Source organism: Hetaerina americana, unplaced genomic scaffold (genome assembly GCF_022747635.1).
Source record: "Hetaerina americana unplaced genomic scaffold, ioHetAmer1.1.p SCAF_8, whole genome shotgun sequence".
Lineage (NCBI taxonomy): Eukaryota > Metazoa > Arthropoda > Insecta > Odonata > Calopterygidae > Hetaerina > Hetaerina americana.
In genome coordinates this window covers 81,996,746-82,015,098 of record NW_027287427.1, presented here as the reverse complement: position 1 = coordinate 82,015,098, position 18,353 = coordinate 81,996,746, and positions in this window count along the sequence as shown.

The following is an 18,353-nucleotide window of genomic DNA, read 5'->3' as shown; positions in this document are numbered from 1 at the left end:
CTAGAACAAGTTGAGCTGATGTTTCCGTAGCTCCCGAGGCAGTAGGTGAAAAATAACGGCGCGATGAGGTGCCAAAATAATGTATGCTTTAACTTTTGATTAGGTACATTCATATTAAAGCACGCTACTTGTTAAAATGCCGTAGAAAGTTACAAATTAATTAGTTTTGTATCACGAATTAGCAAAACTTTAGATCTTACCCATGTAAATATAGTAGAAGATATTTAGGTGGGTACGTACATTAGAGCGGGAATATTTTTGCGAGCATAATGAAAATAATTTGGATGCACACAAATTTATCTTCAGAATGTCTACTGCCTTGACATCTTAACCTTCTCTCTGCAATAAGTAAAAGTTACGAATGTTAAATTTACTACACAGTATTGAAGCAATGAAAACTATATTTATCGAAACCAACTCAAAATCAGGCTATAATTCATGTTTTATCTCCTCGTTACGCCTGAATTAAACACTGATTGCGTGACATAATTGTAAGGGGATTCTGCCACAAAAATAGGTAAATTCCTGAAATCAACCTTTATATAATCTGATTTCTTCGGCGTTGATAACCTCTGAATTCAATAGAAAAACATTCACATTTCCATTCATACAAGGGCTCATTTCCTTAATGGCGTTTATTTTCTGCATCACGAAGACTTCATCTAATGGAATTACGAGTACGTTTCGCATATGGGCGTGGGAAGACTTTTTGCCCAAATCTAAATGCTCCACATCTCACTCAAAAATAAAAATTCAATTTTAAAACTTATATGGAAGTTGTTGCTCACAGTTTTCTGCATTTTAGAGCGGCGATACTTCATTTATAAATCGGAGTTTTCATCTCTGTTATAATTAGCACTCAAAAGCTGAACTTATCAAACGAAATGCTGCAGTAGAAATAAGGTTAAATACCCAAATTTGGCATAGTATACAGTTTTGATAAAAGAGCTTGAAATACGTGAAATAGCAAATTTCATCTTATGCAGATTGATTGTTTTGGCAAATCCTAATAAAAACAAGAAGAAACATTCCGTATACGAATGAACAAACAATCAGTCATTCACTTAACTACTTTAATAATTCGAAATATTTTAATGCGATTCATTAAGATCTATAAATGATGAAAGCCCTCCGTTTCATGGAAAACACTTTACTATCTCGTATGTAATTGTTAATGCCTAAAAAATAGCATTTAATACTTATAAATCTAGGATATATACTAAAATCAAGTAATTTTGCCATGGATATTAACCTTTGAAAAATATTTAGACATGCCCGAATATACATGTAATTGTTGAAGCTCTCGTCACCTGTCAAACCAACCCGTGAATCCCAGAATCACAGTGATGCAGTAGCGCTTCAATGGCTGCACTGATCAGCTGAAGAGTGTTTTGCTTTATGAAAAAGTCATGGATATGGTTTGAGCTAATTTTCTTTACAGAGTAAACTTACAGTATAGAAATGCTCCAATTATTTATAAAGCAGCCCAGAATTATACTTGGTCATTTACGTGGAGTGCCCATATTCATGCTGTGAATATCATTGGTCCAGGTGCTTTCCATTGGAAGTCGAAAATCTTTTGAATACGTCATTGCATTAATCAGCAATTCTATTCTCGATTGTAATATAACCACTAGGGTTTTCAATAGATGTAATTTAATTTTGACACATTTGTGGCGGAAATTTTGTTGCAAACCGAAAAGTGCGCTAAGGTTTAGTTTTTGGCGCTGACATACATTCTTAGATCAATACAGTAGGGACCTGGTAGGTTACCCTCCAACTCATAATTTATTTAAATTTACATGTTGTTTACAAGTACTTGTATTTTCTAATTTATTTCTCAAATAATGACTGACCGAAAAAAGATTAATGGATAAAAATATACGCACAGATTTAAAACAAATAAATTAAAAAATATATCAAAAGAACACCGGCTATAAATTAATAAAATTATTATTTCATAGTATGACAAAAAAGAATAACTTTGCCTCTCATTTTTAAGTAGCATAACCTATTTCTGTTAACGTGAGTATCTATATGAACAGGGAGGTTAGGAAATAATTGTTGCAGCCCAAACACGAGTCTTAAGTGCTTTCTAGGCAAATTATCTCGTAGCGTAGTGGATATTAAATCAAATAAAATATTTAAAACGCATCTATTGCCTTTGTGTCGAGATAACGAGTGCTAACTGATTTTATCGGAAAATGCGTCGCAAAATTAACAAGGCTCACAGTCAATCCTAGGATATATTTTATGCATATCTCTCTCTTGCGGAATACCCAAACTGCTGATCGCATCCCTAATTCAAACATTTGGAGTACAAGTATTATTTTCATTTTCGTTGCATGAATCATATTCAAGGTTTCCTTTGTACTTCTCCCGATCGCGATGCCTCCCGCAATTGCCGTCGGCTATAATGTCATGAAATATGCATAATTACGTACTCATTCGATAGTTTACTGTTTTAAAGTGATTTTTTTCTTTACTCATCCATAATAAAACTTCCATTTGCAGTACGATTCATCCACTAGTTGCCCATCGTTGTCCTGTAGGACCACATTTTCACGTCACTCAATCTTCTTTTTCTAAACTTGAGGAGAAAAATAATTCCACGTTTGATTCTTCATGAAAATTTATAAATTCAGCCATTTTTCTTTGACATATGAGACTTTTCCTTGATCTGAGATGGACTGCATACAATAATTTCCTTGAATCCCCCATCTCTGGCAAAAGTGCTACTGTTCACTTTGCTTTATGATCTGAGCAGCAGGCAATTAATTATTTTTCGTTTATTTTCAGTGGAGCACGTGCATCAGATTATTAAATTTAGTATTTATTCTTATTAGATCAAATTATTTATCGCTAATGCAGATCGTAGATCTCAAAAAGGTGTTTTATAGAACTAATTGAGCAGAGGTGATGAATGCATTACAGAAAATATGAGTAGGTTGGAGGAATACGAGGCTAATCCGCAACCTGTACATGTCTCAGGCTGCCAATTTCGGATGGGGGGTCCGGAAGGGCAGTGTTAAGAAAATAAGTAAGACCATTCTCCAGTCCTGATTTAAGTATATGCGGAGAAAATGATGAAAGGACACGGAAAAAACTGGAGATAGGAAAGAAAGTCGGCAGGATATTCATTAAATTAGTTAGGTTTGCCGATGATCATTCTTTAGTTTGCCAGTCAGCCAAGGGGTTGCAAGCATTGATGAGTGTATTGGCAAGTCAGTGGGTAGATATGGGATGATGGGGTCGGAGAGAGGGTTGTTGGGAGAAATGAAAAAGAGATGGGAAAGATAAATCCGGAGTGTTTTGATAAGCGATGGTATGTTGAAGGCTGTGATAGAGGGGAGAATGATAGTTAGGCGAGGAAGAAGCAGGAATAGGAAAGTCATATTGGATACAATGAAGGAAGGAAATACGTTTGCGGAATAGAAAAGGAGGTCCTTTTGCAATTTTGAATGTCAGGTTGTTTTGTAAAGAAAAATGAGGGGATTGTCGCTGTACCGTTTAGTAGTTTGTATCCATCCAAATCCTACCTTGACTGGTATATTACCAATACGAGGGTTGCTATTTATATTTTCAGTTTAATGATGAAAATACAGTAAATTATTTATGAAAATGGCTTGATTGTTTTTCGAAGTATTCTTCATGATAATCAATACACTTATGCATGCGCTCGAACCAATTTTCGTAACACTTTTAACAGTTCGATTGAATACCTTAAAAACATAGTTTTTGAAAGAATCAACAGTTTCCTCAGGCGGCGAATAACGTTGGCCACGCAATTTTTTCTTGATAAACAGGAATAGGAAGAAGTCATTTCGTGCTAAATTATTGTCCGGCATCAGGCTGTACGCTTCCATTTGACGTTTTGGCCAGTCAAAGTTGTTTCAGCCGATCTGTAATAGCTTCCATTGATGAAGAATGATCCTTTAATGTCGCTTCTCTTTCCATATTTTACCATGCACTTGCGGCAAAAAAATACTCGTATAACATTCAAAATTTACGGTTTTAAGTTTTTATAACGGTCCGATCGCCACTTGTTCAGTTATTCCGAAGAAACAGGCGATAATTTGCTTCGATATGCTCCGTGCACGAATCACTTTAGTCGCATTTGGCTCGTCTTGGAAGACCTATACAGTGGATTGCTGTTTTTTTTCGGGCTCATATGCATAGATTCATCACCTATGTAGATGTTATACGTACACAGCTCTTGACGCACCGCGATTGTATTTCTTGAGTATTTCTTTGCACCAATTGACAAGAGCATCTTTTTGAACTTTTGTAAAATTATGCTGGATCCAACGCGAACAAATTTTTGTCACAGCTAAATGGTCATGCAATATCTTATTGATGCTCGTCATACTTATCCCCAAGGAAAGCTCAATCTCACAGTCACATGACGATCTTCCTTTACTAGTTCCTCCACAGCATCAATGTTTTCTACTCAACAACTAATTTTGGACGACCTTCACGACTTTCGTCGCTGAGCGAACGGCGGCCGTGATGGAATTCGTTATACCAGCGTTTCACAATAACAAAAGATGGAATTCATCGTCAAAAGTAGAGGTAAGTTGATCGAATCACTCCTGTCTTGATAATTAACGTCGAAAGTCGTAAAAAATCATCCAGAAAATGTTCCCGAGTTAACTCCATTTTTTCGCTGAAACAAAATTTTCGAGTTACTGTAAACAGCACAAGTTATGATCAAACGACGACATTTTTGGAAGAAAGTTAGCGTTAAAAGGGCTACACTTCCAGATGGAAACGTCAGATGGCACCTAAAGCATTTCCTGTTGTCAAGGCTCAAAATATAAATGGTAACTCTCGTAATAATATGCAGCAAGTATTCCTTCCTTTTGTCGTGCTATTTATAGCCATTCTGCTACATAGATGCAAATTTGACAGTTTATACACCCTCTCATCTCGTACGGTGGGGTAAACCTTGAAAATAATATTCAAAACTTCACGTCCTTAATTAATACTTCTTGTGTTCTTCAATATTGGAAAGAGATTTTTATCAATCCTTTGTTGTTTCTTATTTCTAGCAACCGAAGACTTCCTTTTTCCTTTTATCATGCTATAATTCGATTTGTGAAAATATCAAAGTCGATTGGTTTCTTAACAAATCTTTTATTTTCTTGTCAACTCTGCATTTATCTAAACATTTGTGCTGAGATATTTTTAATGTTTCTAAGGCAACCCATTCACCCAATTAATATTTTCCATTTTACTACATTCGAATTCAGATATTTTTATCCTAGAGTGCTCGGTTTTTACTCTATAAGTCAGTTTTTCGATTTTACATAAGTTTTTTTCTTGCTTTGACTCCGTCCATTATCCCGAATTTCCATTTGTAGATTTACGTTCTACGTATCTCAAGATTTTTTGCATCTTATCATATCATGCATGTATGTGTATACATATATGATTTCGTGGACGTAATACGGAAGTGCCGAATAATAAATTGGACAGCAACAAACAATATAGAAACACATAAAAAGATCACTCACACGTTATTTCTTGATCATTTAGACGGAATTCTGATTCGTCTTCATCGGAAGATAGAGATGTAATCTTACTTCTCTATTACTTCTCTATCTCCTGATGAAGACGGAGCAAAATTCCGTCGAAATGATTAAGAAATAACGTGTGAGTGATCTTTTTATGTGTTTCTATATTGTTTGTTGCTGTCCAATTTATTATATATATATATATATATATATATATATATATATATATATATATATACATATATATATATAATATATGTATATAATATATTTGCATCTTATGAGCTTTAGCTTGATATACAGGGTCACACCCAAATGTGGTAGGACTGATTTTTTTACAAGACTTTTATTGACGATATACTTACATTGACTTAATAATCTTCAAAGTACGCTCCTTGAGCTGCTACACACTTAGTATAACGTTGCTCCCATTCCCCGTACGCCCGCTGGAAATTTTCTTTGGGGATGCCGTTGATGACCCTCGTCAAAGCCTCTTGAACGACCTTTATCGAGTCAAAACGTCGTCCCTTGAGCTGTCTTTTCATCAGGGGGAAGAAGAAGAAGTCCGGTGGTGCCAGATCGGGAGAATAGGGCGGGTGCGGCAACGTGGCAACGCCGTATTTGGCCAGGAGCTGTTGGTGGACACTGAGAATTTTCGGCACCATCTTGGCGCACACCTTGCGCATGGCCAAATCTTGTGAAATAATGCGTTGGACGTTGGATGCAGACAGACCCAACTGGTCTGCAATTTATTCACTGGTTAAGCGTCGGTCTGTGTTCAGCAGTGTCCTCACTCTGTCCACATTCGTGTCGGTTCTTGCCGTCGACGGCCGTCCGGAGCGATGGTCGTCTTCTACTCTCTTTAAACAACTTGTGCCACTCAAATACTGTGGAACGGCTTAAGGCAGTGTCCCCAGAAGCCTGCTTGATCATATCGAGGGTCTCAGTTGCCGCCTTCCCGAGTTTCGCACAAAACTTCACGGAATAACGTTGCTCTAAATTCAGATTCATTTTGTTTTTCGACGCGGAAAAAAAACTTTCTTCACTAAAAATGGTGTCCTCACTCAACGACAGCCCGCAGGCGACTGAGGTTGGTTTTGGTCTGTTGCTAAGAGCCCCCTCCAGCTTACCCTGCCAGGCAGACCCCCATCTACCGCTCCGTTCGCGCCAGAGAAAATCAGTCCTACCACTTTTGGGTGCGACCCTGTGTTCCTACTTCAGAAATGATTTTATTATGTTTTGCTTAAAATAACCAGAAAAATGTCAAATTTTTGCTGCTGGAGTTTTTCTGATCGCGGTAAATGACTTAATGACTTCGGCAATTATAATACCCAACAGAAGGCAACCCAAGAAAGCAACCATGAATTTAAATTTTTCTCAAATTTTCGAGACCACTCAAGTTACAAATGCATTTGAGCTTACTTGATTACGATATGCATTTTAAAATTCAAAACGGGGGAAACCTCAGAGGAAAACACATGAATGTTATCACTCACAATAAAAGCAGTGAGTCACTTCCTCCTTAAGCTTTTAATACTTTCTCGAAATGCTCATTTAAAGAGGCAAGAGGCCGAGAACTATAGGAATGCAAACCATTCAAATAAATGAGACTTTCCCGGCAGAATATAGCTGGAAATATTTCAAACCGCCAAGGAGTAGCATCAATTTATTCGTCCATCTTTGTTTTTAAGAATGGAGAGAATGGAGATTTTACAGTAGTACATTAGTAGTAGTACAGCTAGGTGAATAACTTCGAGTAAAACTTATTGGCAAGGGTTAATTATTTATAAATATATCTTATCTTGATACATCTTTTTTTATATAATCAGTATGCATGTCTTCTGATGAAAGATAAATTTATGACACACATTGAAAACTCATCCATAGTTTGGTTCCACTTTTGGAAAACACGCGCATTTTGATTTACATCCATTTTTCTCAGTTTTCCATAACTTTAATATTTCCTTTTATACCATGACAATGCTTTCCCCACAGCATTTTTTCAACATCTTCACCACAGTAACGATAGCGTAACGAAACTTCACACACAGCGAGCAGCCAAAGCGGTGAAGTCATTTGAGATTGAGCGGCGGTTACTCGCGTCGCAAGCGCTCCATATGGCGCGAACGAGTACGACTTGCCAGAAGACCCTGCTGGTATATTCGTAAGGTCCTCGAGAATAATCGACTGTATATTTATATACATATACATAAATTCATCAGTGCAAAGCTCTACCCTCTGGACTGCCATGTCCCATTTCCCCATCCCACGTTCCTTCTGCTGGTCACGCACGACACCGTGTCTAAGAAACTGCCCATGTACATAAAGAGCCCTGTGCTGCGAATTAAATCCAGTTACAGCCAAACAGATAAATGGGTACGGCGATATAGGGCATAGACGCTAGTTGTTTTGTATAAATGATATATCAGCAACATCTAAACTACGTTAAAATTCACGTCGAGGACGATAAACAAAGATTTCCCTTGAGTACTCTACGAGAGGAGAGGGTCAAAGATTAACTGTGGGTGAATATCAACATAACTAAAATACGAATTTTGATAGCCGGATTGCCATTCGTACTCTAAATCAAGGTAGCAGGCATCGTAAATAGCTCCTTAATAACCTCCTTCATATCCGACGTTAAATAAATAACTATGCATACTTAGAGAACAAATATCGCGGAAGTGGTCATCGGATTTCTGGCGAAACCAACGAGGAATGCTCAACTTTTCAGCATGGGTAACTGATTCCGAGTTCCGGAAGAGTAATTGCATCTTTTCCTCTTCAAACGAAAAAAAAACTATAAATAAGTTAGCAAATTGGGGTTAGCAAATTAGTTAGTTTTTAATGTTTTTTTTTATTTTTATCAGTCGCAATTTATCAAAGGATCCCTCAGATGTGTGGTTTGTATTAATTTGCGATGAGTATTTTTGGCGACTGTAATTTCAACTTTATCATCCGGCGTGTTTCACAAGGGAGACAGATGTTATCGGCAGATTGTTGGAGCGGTTTTCTTCCACCTCCGTCATCATGATAATCAAAGGGAATAAAATTTAAATTATTTGCTAAAAAACAAGACATGAGAGGAACAAAGCCTCCCGGTGTGCCACATATCCCCCTATATAAAGGCTCCTTTGACATATTTGTTCTTTCGAGAAGGGATATTTATGCGATTTATGCCGAAAATTGGCGCAATATTTCGCTCGAATCTTAAATTATTCAATTATCACGCTATATGTTGAGTGATTTGTCGGAAAAATACGATGTTAATAATATTTTTAACCGACTTCACATGAGTGCACTTGACAGTAAACTTTTTCACACTGAGGTAAGTCTAATTCAACAATTATATAAGCTTTGTTTTGAAGAAGGGATAATAACTGCAATAAAATGTATTTTCAGTGATATAAACAATTAAATTAAAATTACATTACTGTACTAAAAGCACGAAATAAATCCACGCATGAGGCTTATAGATATACTAAATTCACTGCTGATTTATGAAGAAAACGCTGCGGATAAAATCATCAGTCTAAAAATGAAAAATACTTCTTTCTTAGTTAGAAATAATTATTTTCAGCGTAAAATTTCAACAAATAAATAGCATACGTTGTCCTATTACGAACTGATAAAATGCATATCATTATCATCCCGTAACAGAAATAAGTAACTGAATGGTGTTTCATCGTGAAAGGATACATTCTACAATGAAAAAAATACAGCTTCATTACATTGTTAAGGCAAAACGCGATAAGAAAGATGTTGGAAACATTTAATAGAAAAACGAAAATCCAACATCCCTTATGTTATAATATATCAGGATTCGTGTCATTAAATCAGGTGAATGCATTTTGGAACTACGACAAGCTTTAATGAACTTTCACTGGATTGTCCGTTTTCGTTTGAGAAAATGAATTTTTCACTACGGTTCGAAGGCACAATACCAGTTCCAATTGATGGGTTTTCTTCTCCATTGGAATACGTCGACATTACGCTGTAATTTCCTCCGGGGAGAGATTCCAACTCTATGCATCCCACCTCCACCCATCCCTCTTCTTCCATCTCCTCCCCTAATCTATTTCTCATAAACATTTTGTGATGCACCGGGCCCAGTAATGCCATTTTTCTTGGAAGATCGAATGTCCACATGATTCTTAAGAAAACTTAAAAACCAATTCTCTTCAATAGGGGAAATACGAGTACTCGTACTCGTACTATTGGAATGATGTAAATGTCAATTTGCCGCCACCACTCAAATCTAAGGAACTTAAATATTATTTCGTTACGGTTATTTTGACGTGTAGTACTCCAGAAAACGTAGCACAAGAAAGAAATTTGTGGAAACAGGAGACTTACAACAGCACGCTAAAACTAAGTAATCAAGTTTATTGAATAATACTCGCAACATCATTACCATAGGTACCCCGGCGGATTTTTTTCCTCAACAAAACAATCAGCATTCTTCCCATGAATTAAACAGCGGACGAAAAAATGGTAACTGGAAACGAGATCAAATGATGGTACGGAATAGCTAGGAGAACATGATATTGGTTCTTTAGGATTCCTTCGTAATTGATTATTCTCAGTGCTGTCCAGATTTCTAAAGATCACCAAGTTCCTTCCCCGTTTTGAATTTAAAAATATACGCAATTAACGGTTAATTTAGTTAGTCTGCTAAATGGTTCGAAAGGCCAAATAATAGAAACATATTGATAAGCGGAATTAGATTGCATTTAGTCAAAGAAAAAAGGTTTACTTCTCCTCTAAATTAAAATACAGAGTATAGAAAAAACAACATAATAAATGAAACTGGAGGCAAATGATGGCGGTGAAGAAGGCGTCTTGCCATTGGAATTGTTTCCTCTCCAGGGTTTGGAATCAGATTGACTCGCTTCAATGCGAGCCTTGTCGCATAAAATGCTGGTCATCGGATTAGCGTATTTGGGCCATAATTTTCCATTTTCCATCCATCTCCTCGCATGTTATCTTTAACGGAGAAAAAACGGGGAAGATGCCCATCCATAGGAACAGGTTCCTCATAAAGGCTAAGGACCAGTTCCTGTTGCAGGACACACTGCTCATTGGCATTGCTTCTTTTCCTTTATTTCATTTATTTTCTTTTTTCTATTTGGTATTTTAATGAAAGGGGATATGAATTCTTATTGGACTCACTTGGCGCAGTTTAAACATGGTTTTCTAAATATTCCCTTTGTTTTGGTTTATTTCTCAGGTTAATTAAATTAACTGCGGGATGTGCAAATCATTGCATTCAAAGTGGCATCACTTTGATCACCTTTATAAGCTCAGAATATGCTGAAAATAAATTGATAGTAAAGAAATACGGACTTAAAAATGAATTAATGCACTGAATTACTTGTTCAAATGAACCTACAATAGGTCTTCTAATTAAGATTTTGATGTCATACAATTTACTGAGTGGTTAAATCAGCAAATCAGTTAAACAAACGAAATATTTGCCGGTTAAAGTATTTATCTGATACTTCACAAGGAAATTCAGAGAGGCGTGTGTCTTCATAATAAGTCTTACGGAACTAGCTATCTCGCATTTAAGATACGTGGGTCGACGGTCGCCAACAGCACGGCTCTCTGTATAAGCTCGTTAGATGAGAAGACGCCGAATTTGAGTTTAAATCACACTATTCAACGCTTTCAGTTTGGAAATCGTGCTGTATTAACTTTTTTCCTCAGTAAACATATACTGAATTCAACAAATAATTAATAAAAAATAGGTTGAGAATAAAGATATAATTCTGTGTACCGTAAAATTCCCAGAGTAGGGTGTTTTTTTTGTGCTTCACAAGTTAAATGAATACAAATAAGAATTATCTCAACTAGAATAAGCTTGTTTGTAGAAATATCCCTAATTATTTATGCTAAGTTAGGCGCCGTTTATAACTTCCAACTCGTTATCCGACGCGTGATGCAAACTATGAAGATTAGGAGAAATGCACTCGGGCGAGAGGTTTAGCTGTCACTTCGATATAACTACACGACTTTGGACCTACCAATACCTATTACTTCACGGCTGTGAGACAGCGGGATGCAGAGGGTAGGACAGCCAGAGCGCATTTGAAGTTCAAAACTGTCTCCTCTTGATTAAACGAGGTTACAAGGGCATTAGCATCGAAGTAGGAAGAGGCGGCACAGAACCTATTTGGCTCAACGAAGGACTCGACTACGGAGAGAGTCAGTAAAATAGAGTTTAACAGAAGATACGAAATAATGTACTCCAGAGTGGATTTGTGAAACGTTGCGTTGATAATGTAAAGCAAGATTTAAGTGTCAGACTCATTCATTAAAAAAATGGCCTGAATGACGATATGAAAACTGGGAAAAGAGAAGAAGACGAGGAAAAAAGACGTGCGCTGCCTGTGTATCCTTCCACTGCACACATAGTGATTCTCGTTTCTCCAACATGGACTTCCACATAATTATTTGAGCGCGCATCAAAAAAAGTGATAATAATGATCAATATACGGACATTTTATCACCGAAAAATGAAATCTTGGAAGCGAAACTTCATTGGGATCAAAAATTAGTCATCGCAAATCATAAATTTATGTGCTAAACAAGGATGTCCAGTAATATGCAAATTAAGTGAAAGGAAAATATCAAAGAAGAGAGGACCAAAGCTAATTCAAAGTTTTGGAAGAATAGAAGAAGTATATATGAGGATTATCTACGCTATGATGAGCATTATACACTTTAAGTTAGATTTTTACATTGCATTTTAGATAAAAGTTAAATTATCCGAGTGGATAGCAAGAAGAAATGCTTGGTAAGAAGTACGACAGACGTGAAGGAGACTGCAGAAAGTTATGGTAATTCTTACTACAAGAGTAAGCATATTGCAATAATAATAATTTTGGATTCATAATTAACTCACTTATAAACAGGACTCAGAATTTAAAGACGTTCTAAACGTAATGACGTAATAATTATCAACCATGAAGAGAAAGTAAATGCATGTTAACATTGTAGCATGGTAACGCCAGGGCGTTAAAAGTAATGTGTATTTCCCGTATATTTCTTGATTTTAATAAATAAATGTAGAGCAATAAAAATGCCTGGTGTCGTTTATAAGCTGTCGCCGAAATATCAAATCATTCAAATTAAAAACTTAATTTTAAATGATGGCTGAGGCATTTGCTTTTTAACTCCTGTCCACAATACGAAAGCTCGACAAAGGTCATGGGAAAGGTACGTTTTCATCCCCAAAACCTTCCGCATAATTTAGACAGTGCGTCGTAGTCCATCCCACCGCTTGGCAGACGCGCCGTCAAACTTATACAATGGAATCTCGTGGAGAAAGGTTGGTAATCCATTGAGGAAGAAAAAACCTTCGGTTTCACATTCTCGAGTTCTACCATAGACGAGCGCTCATGTTCATAACTCCGTTTTTCTAAAAAGGTCATGTGAACTCGTCTCGGACGTGGCTACAATGGGACGCCGGAAAAGAAAATATGAAAGAGTGGTGGGGAATATTCAATATAATGGGGCAAATATCGTCATTCATATCCTCCGAAAACCGAGGTTGAGGATACATTAGAAATGCATGTAATTAAAATGTATTTTAAAACTTAATGGTTCCTCTTTCAAAAGATATAGTACTTTACAATCAGAGATAGCAATCATCGTGAGGCTCCTCTTCTTATGAGGATGAAATAGGAACAAACATTTTCAATGTGAAACTTGGACTTTTTTCAACTTAATTTAAGATTATCTCTAGTACTAATAAAGGCGAAAATAATATAGATGAAAGAACTCATTGCTACAACTCGAAATAGTTGGAAGCTCTGGTTACTCTTTTGCTGACATAGTAGATGCACGATGAAATCTAGATTGAAATGAATCATGATCCACTGCTTTATTTTTTCTGGTCTACTGGACCTTCTAAAATGAAATCAATCCACAATGGGAGCACTCCATTGCAATGGGAGTGTAATTGTGACATTCTGCATTTTATATAAATTAAGTCAATGAAATGGAGTGAATGGAAACTGATTATTTCAAAGTTACGTTGAAACTAAATAAAAATACAATTGTTCGACTAAAAACAATGTTTGAGAAGGAAATGGGATAGCCGATCATTTTAAAACACACGCTGAAAATCACATGCCACAGATGGAAATTTGCGTGATGCACAGGAATGAGAGTCACTCATCCTTTTTCCCCATACAGAAGTCCTTTTGCAGGAAATATTTTCAAACTTTTGAAAGGAGGGATATAAAGCAGAAAAAATAGAGGGAGGAAGAGAGGAGATGAGCATGTAAATGAGGGATGATCACGAAAAACAGGCGGCAGGATTAAATAACATTGTGGTACGACTACAGAGTGCTTCGGGCATGTTTTTTACTTTCAGAATCTGAAATCGGAATTTGGACCGACAAAGGCATGGAGTTATTTAGTTAAAAAAGGACCTAACTACCCGATGAAAAATTTATAGGACTTCCGTAATAAAATCATTCCCTTTGACTGGATTTTTTTACCAAAACCCGCCTAGGATAACATTTTAAAAACAAGTAATATGCTTTTGCAATGCATACACGCTCCGTGTTTGCATCTAAATTTCTAAAATTTAACGTTTGTGCAATACCTATAATCTCCATATTTCTTTGAACGCGATATCTCATAGTCAGAGGATACGAGAAAATCTAATAAGAAACTTGCCAGATAAAAGCAATTAGAGGAATAATATACTATAGATATATTTTTATTTGTGTAACTTGGCATATTTTACTTATGTCACATAAATATTTAAACATAATCGCTGCCTAAATCGTATATATTAACTTCAGATAAATTTCCTAATGCAGATGATTTTCATTCAATATGCTAATAAACCATAGCAATTGAACACAAGGTTTTAATGAAATTGTCATTAATTTAAAATTTGATTAATCCTAAAAATGGAAATTTCCTGCAGCGGTAAATCTATCAAGTGGAAACCAGCCGTTTAATGAAGGATCTCAGGCTTTCCCGGCGAATAGTATTCAGGAATTTTTCTCGGGTTTCCAACCGGGTCAGGTTTCGGAGTACCGACGTTTCGATGGCTGACTCTGCCATCGTCTTCAGGGTTGAAGTGCAGAGCATGGAAATTGCCGGGTATTTATACATGTTGCGTGGGTCAGGTGTGGCCTGATTGGTCGGATGAGTTTATTCGGCCCGCTCCGGTCAATCGGCCTTGTTCCCGTGTGTTTCTCATCTTTTTTAGTATCGGCTTCCAAATATTACTTATCTGGAAGCCGGTGTCTCGGTTTAAGTTGTTTTTCTCCAGTCGGATCTCTATTCCTTCTTTTACCACGCGGTCCCAATAACCGTTGGCATGACATAGCCTCTTTGTGGCTTCAAAGTCGATTCTATGGTCATGGGTGATACTGTGTTCGGCGACTGCCGACTTTTCCGGGTAGTGGAGTCGTATGCATCTCTGGTGTTCTTTTAGGCGTTTTTCAATTGTGCGGCCCGTCTCCCCGATGTAAACTTTGCCGCACTCGCAGGGAATTCGGTAGACTCCCGATGACTTCATTCCGCGTTTGTCTTTGGCCGTGACAAGGAAAGATTTTAGCTTCCCTTGTGGTTTGTGAATCGTTTCCACCTTGTGTTTTTTCAGTATTCTTGATATCTTGTGTGATACTGAAGATGTGAACGGGATGCATGCTCTGGCGATTGGCTTTTCTTCCTCCTCTCTCCTACCCTTAGGTCCCGCGAAGGCCCTTTTAAGGGCCAAATCGATTTCCCGAGGCTTGTAATTATTTTGCCGGAAGGTCTTCCTCAGATGTTGTAGTTCCGCTTCAAGGTTTTCTTTGTCGGAGACTGCACTTGCCCGGTGTATGAGTGTGGATAGAACCCCCCTTTTTTGTGCCGGATGGTGATGACTGCTACCGTTGAGATACAGGTCGGTGTGGGTTGGCTTCCTGTATACTTTGTGACCCAGGCTGCCGTCCTCCCTTCTCTCAATGAGAATATCGAGGAATGGTAGCTGTCTGTTTTCTTCCATTTCCATGGTGAACTGGATACTAGGATGTATGCCGTTCATGTGGCCGAGGAACTCGTGGAGGGTCTCCGGTCCATGTGGCCAAACGACGAAGGTGTCGTCCACGTATCGAAAAAAGTGTTTCGGTCGTAATGGAGCGGTTCTTAGTGCTCTCTCCTCAAAGTCCTCCATGTAAAAGTTGGCGATGGCTGGGGAGAGAGGAGAACCCATGGGGACCCCCTCCACCTGCTCGTAGAATTTCCCATTGTAGAGGAAGTACGTCGAGGTGAGGACATGGCGGAAGAGTTCGACAGTCTGCTGATCAAATTGTGCTTGAAGGAGTAGCAAGGTGTCCTTGACCGGTACTTTGGTAAATAGTGACACAACGTCGAAGCTCACTAAGATGTCTCGGTCTTCTAGGTGAATATTCTTCAGCGTCTGCACGAATTCAGCGGAGTTCTTGATGTGGTGTTCGCAAGATCCAACCAAGGGTGCCAAGACGCCTGTCAGGTACCTTGCCAAGCCATACGTGGGAGCCCCTATGGCGCTCACAATTGGCCTTAGGGGAGCACCTTCCTTGTGAACTTTTGGCAGTCCGTATAATCTCGGAGGAACGGGCGCTTGTGGAATTAGGTTTCTGCTCGCCTCCGGCGTCTGCAACGTCTTCTTGATGAGGGCGGATGTCTTCCTTACTATAGCATCCGTGGGGTCACGGTTGATGGTTCGGTATGCTGGATCTTCCAGGAGCTTTTGAATTTTTTGGTGGTACTCCTCCGTGTTCAGCAAGACGGTTGCATTGCCTTTGTCTGCCGGCAGGATTGTGACGTCAGGATTCTTACGCAGGGAAATCAGAGCGCGTCTTTCTCCCTTCGTGATGTTGGGTTTTGGTACCACGGCCCTTTTAAGGACCATTGATACTTCTCCCCTAACTTCTTCCGCTTCCTCCAGGGGGAGTTTGCGGATGGCTTGCTCAATACTCCCTACTATATCAAGGTAGGGAATGGATCTCGGAGTCGGAGCAAAGTTTAATCCTTTGGCAAGGACCAGGGAAGTTGATTCATCAATTTCCGTGCCGGTAAGGTTTATGACGAGTCGTTGACGATCGAGAGGAGGAACGGCTTCCTTTCCCATATCCAGTCGTTCGTACTTCTTTTTTTGCCTCTCTGTATTCCTGCGGAGCAGCATTTCCCCTTGAGCTGCAGTGGTTCTGTCGATGAAATCCCAGTCAGTCGGAGAAAGACAGGCTGCCAATCGTAGGTGGATATCCAAGAGGCATTTTGCGTTGTCATCAAGGGCACTCCTATGGTGGTGTATCCGTTCTCGCAGTAAAGCGAGACTGGTTCGTCTCATGATGCGTCTGGCTGCCGGTGAATTCACCGGGGGTCGAAGGCTGACGAATCTAGGTATAACTTCTTTGTCCCTGCACCTCAGAAGGAATGCGAGGGAGCCAAGAAGTTTGGCTCTGTCCTTCCGTAGCTGCTCACATCGGCGAACGCAGCGATGAATTTCCTCCCCGTAGAGGTGAGTAATGAAGGATCTCAGGCTTTCCCGGCGAATAGTATTCAGGAATTTTTCTCGGGTTTCCAACCGGGTCAGGTTTCGGAGTACCGACGTTTCGATGGCTGACTCTGCCATCGTCTTCAGGGTTGAAGTGCAGAGCATGGAAATTGCCGGGTATTTATACATGTTGCGTGGGTCAGGTGTGGCCTGATTGGTCGGATGAGTTTATTCGGCCCGCTCCGGTCAATCGGCCTTGTTCCCGTGTGTTTCTCATCTTTTTTAGTATCGGCTTCCAAATATTACTTATCTGGAAGCCGGTGTCTCGGTTTAAGTTGTTTTTCTCCAGTCGGATCTCTATTCCTTCTTTTACCACGCGGTCCCAATAACCGTTGGCATGACATAGCCTCTTTGTGGCTTCAAAGTCGATTCTATGGTCATGGGTGATACTGTGTTCGGCGACTGCCGACTTTTCCGGGTAGTGGAGTCGTATGCATCTCTGGTGTTCTTTTAGGCGTTTTTCAATTGTGCGGCCCGTCTCCCCGATGTAAACTTTGCCGCACTCGCAGGGAATTCGGTAGACTCCCGATGACTTCATTCCGCGTTTGTCTTTGGCCGTGACAAGGAAAGATTTTAGCTTCCCTTGTGGTTTGTGAATCGTTTCCACCTTGTGTTTTTTCAGTATTCTTGATATCTTGTGTGATACTGAAGATGTGAACGGGATGCATGCTCTGGCGATTGGCTTTTCTTCCTCCTCTCTCCTACCCTTAGGTCCCGCGAAGGCCCTTTTAAGGGCCAAATCGATTTCCCGAGGCTTGTAATTATTTTGCCGGAAGGTCTTCCTCAGATGTTGTAGTTCCGCTTCAAGGTTTTCTTTGTCGGAGACTGCACTTGCCCGGTGTATGAGTGTGGATAGAACCCCCCTTTTTTGTGCCGGATGGTGATGACTGCTACCGTTGAGATACAGGTCGGTGTGGGTTGGCTTCCTGTATACTTTGTGACCCAGGCTGCCGTCCTCCCTTCTCTCAATGAGAATATCGAGGAATGGTAGCTGTCTGTTTTCTTCCATTTCCATGGTGAACTGGATACTAGGATGTATGCCGTTCATGTGGCCGAGGAACTCGTGGAGGGTCTCCGGTCCATGTGGCCAAACGACGAAGGTGTCGTCCACGTATCGAAAAAAGTGTTTCGGTCGTAATGGAGCGGTTCTTAGTGCTCTCTCCTCAAAGTCCTCCATGTAAAAGTTGGCGATGGCTGGGGAGAGAGGAGAACCCATGGGGACCCCCTCCACCTGCTCGTAGAATTTCCCATTGTAGAGGAAGTACGTCGAGGTGAGGACATGGCGG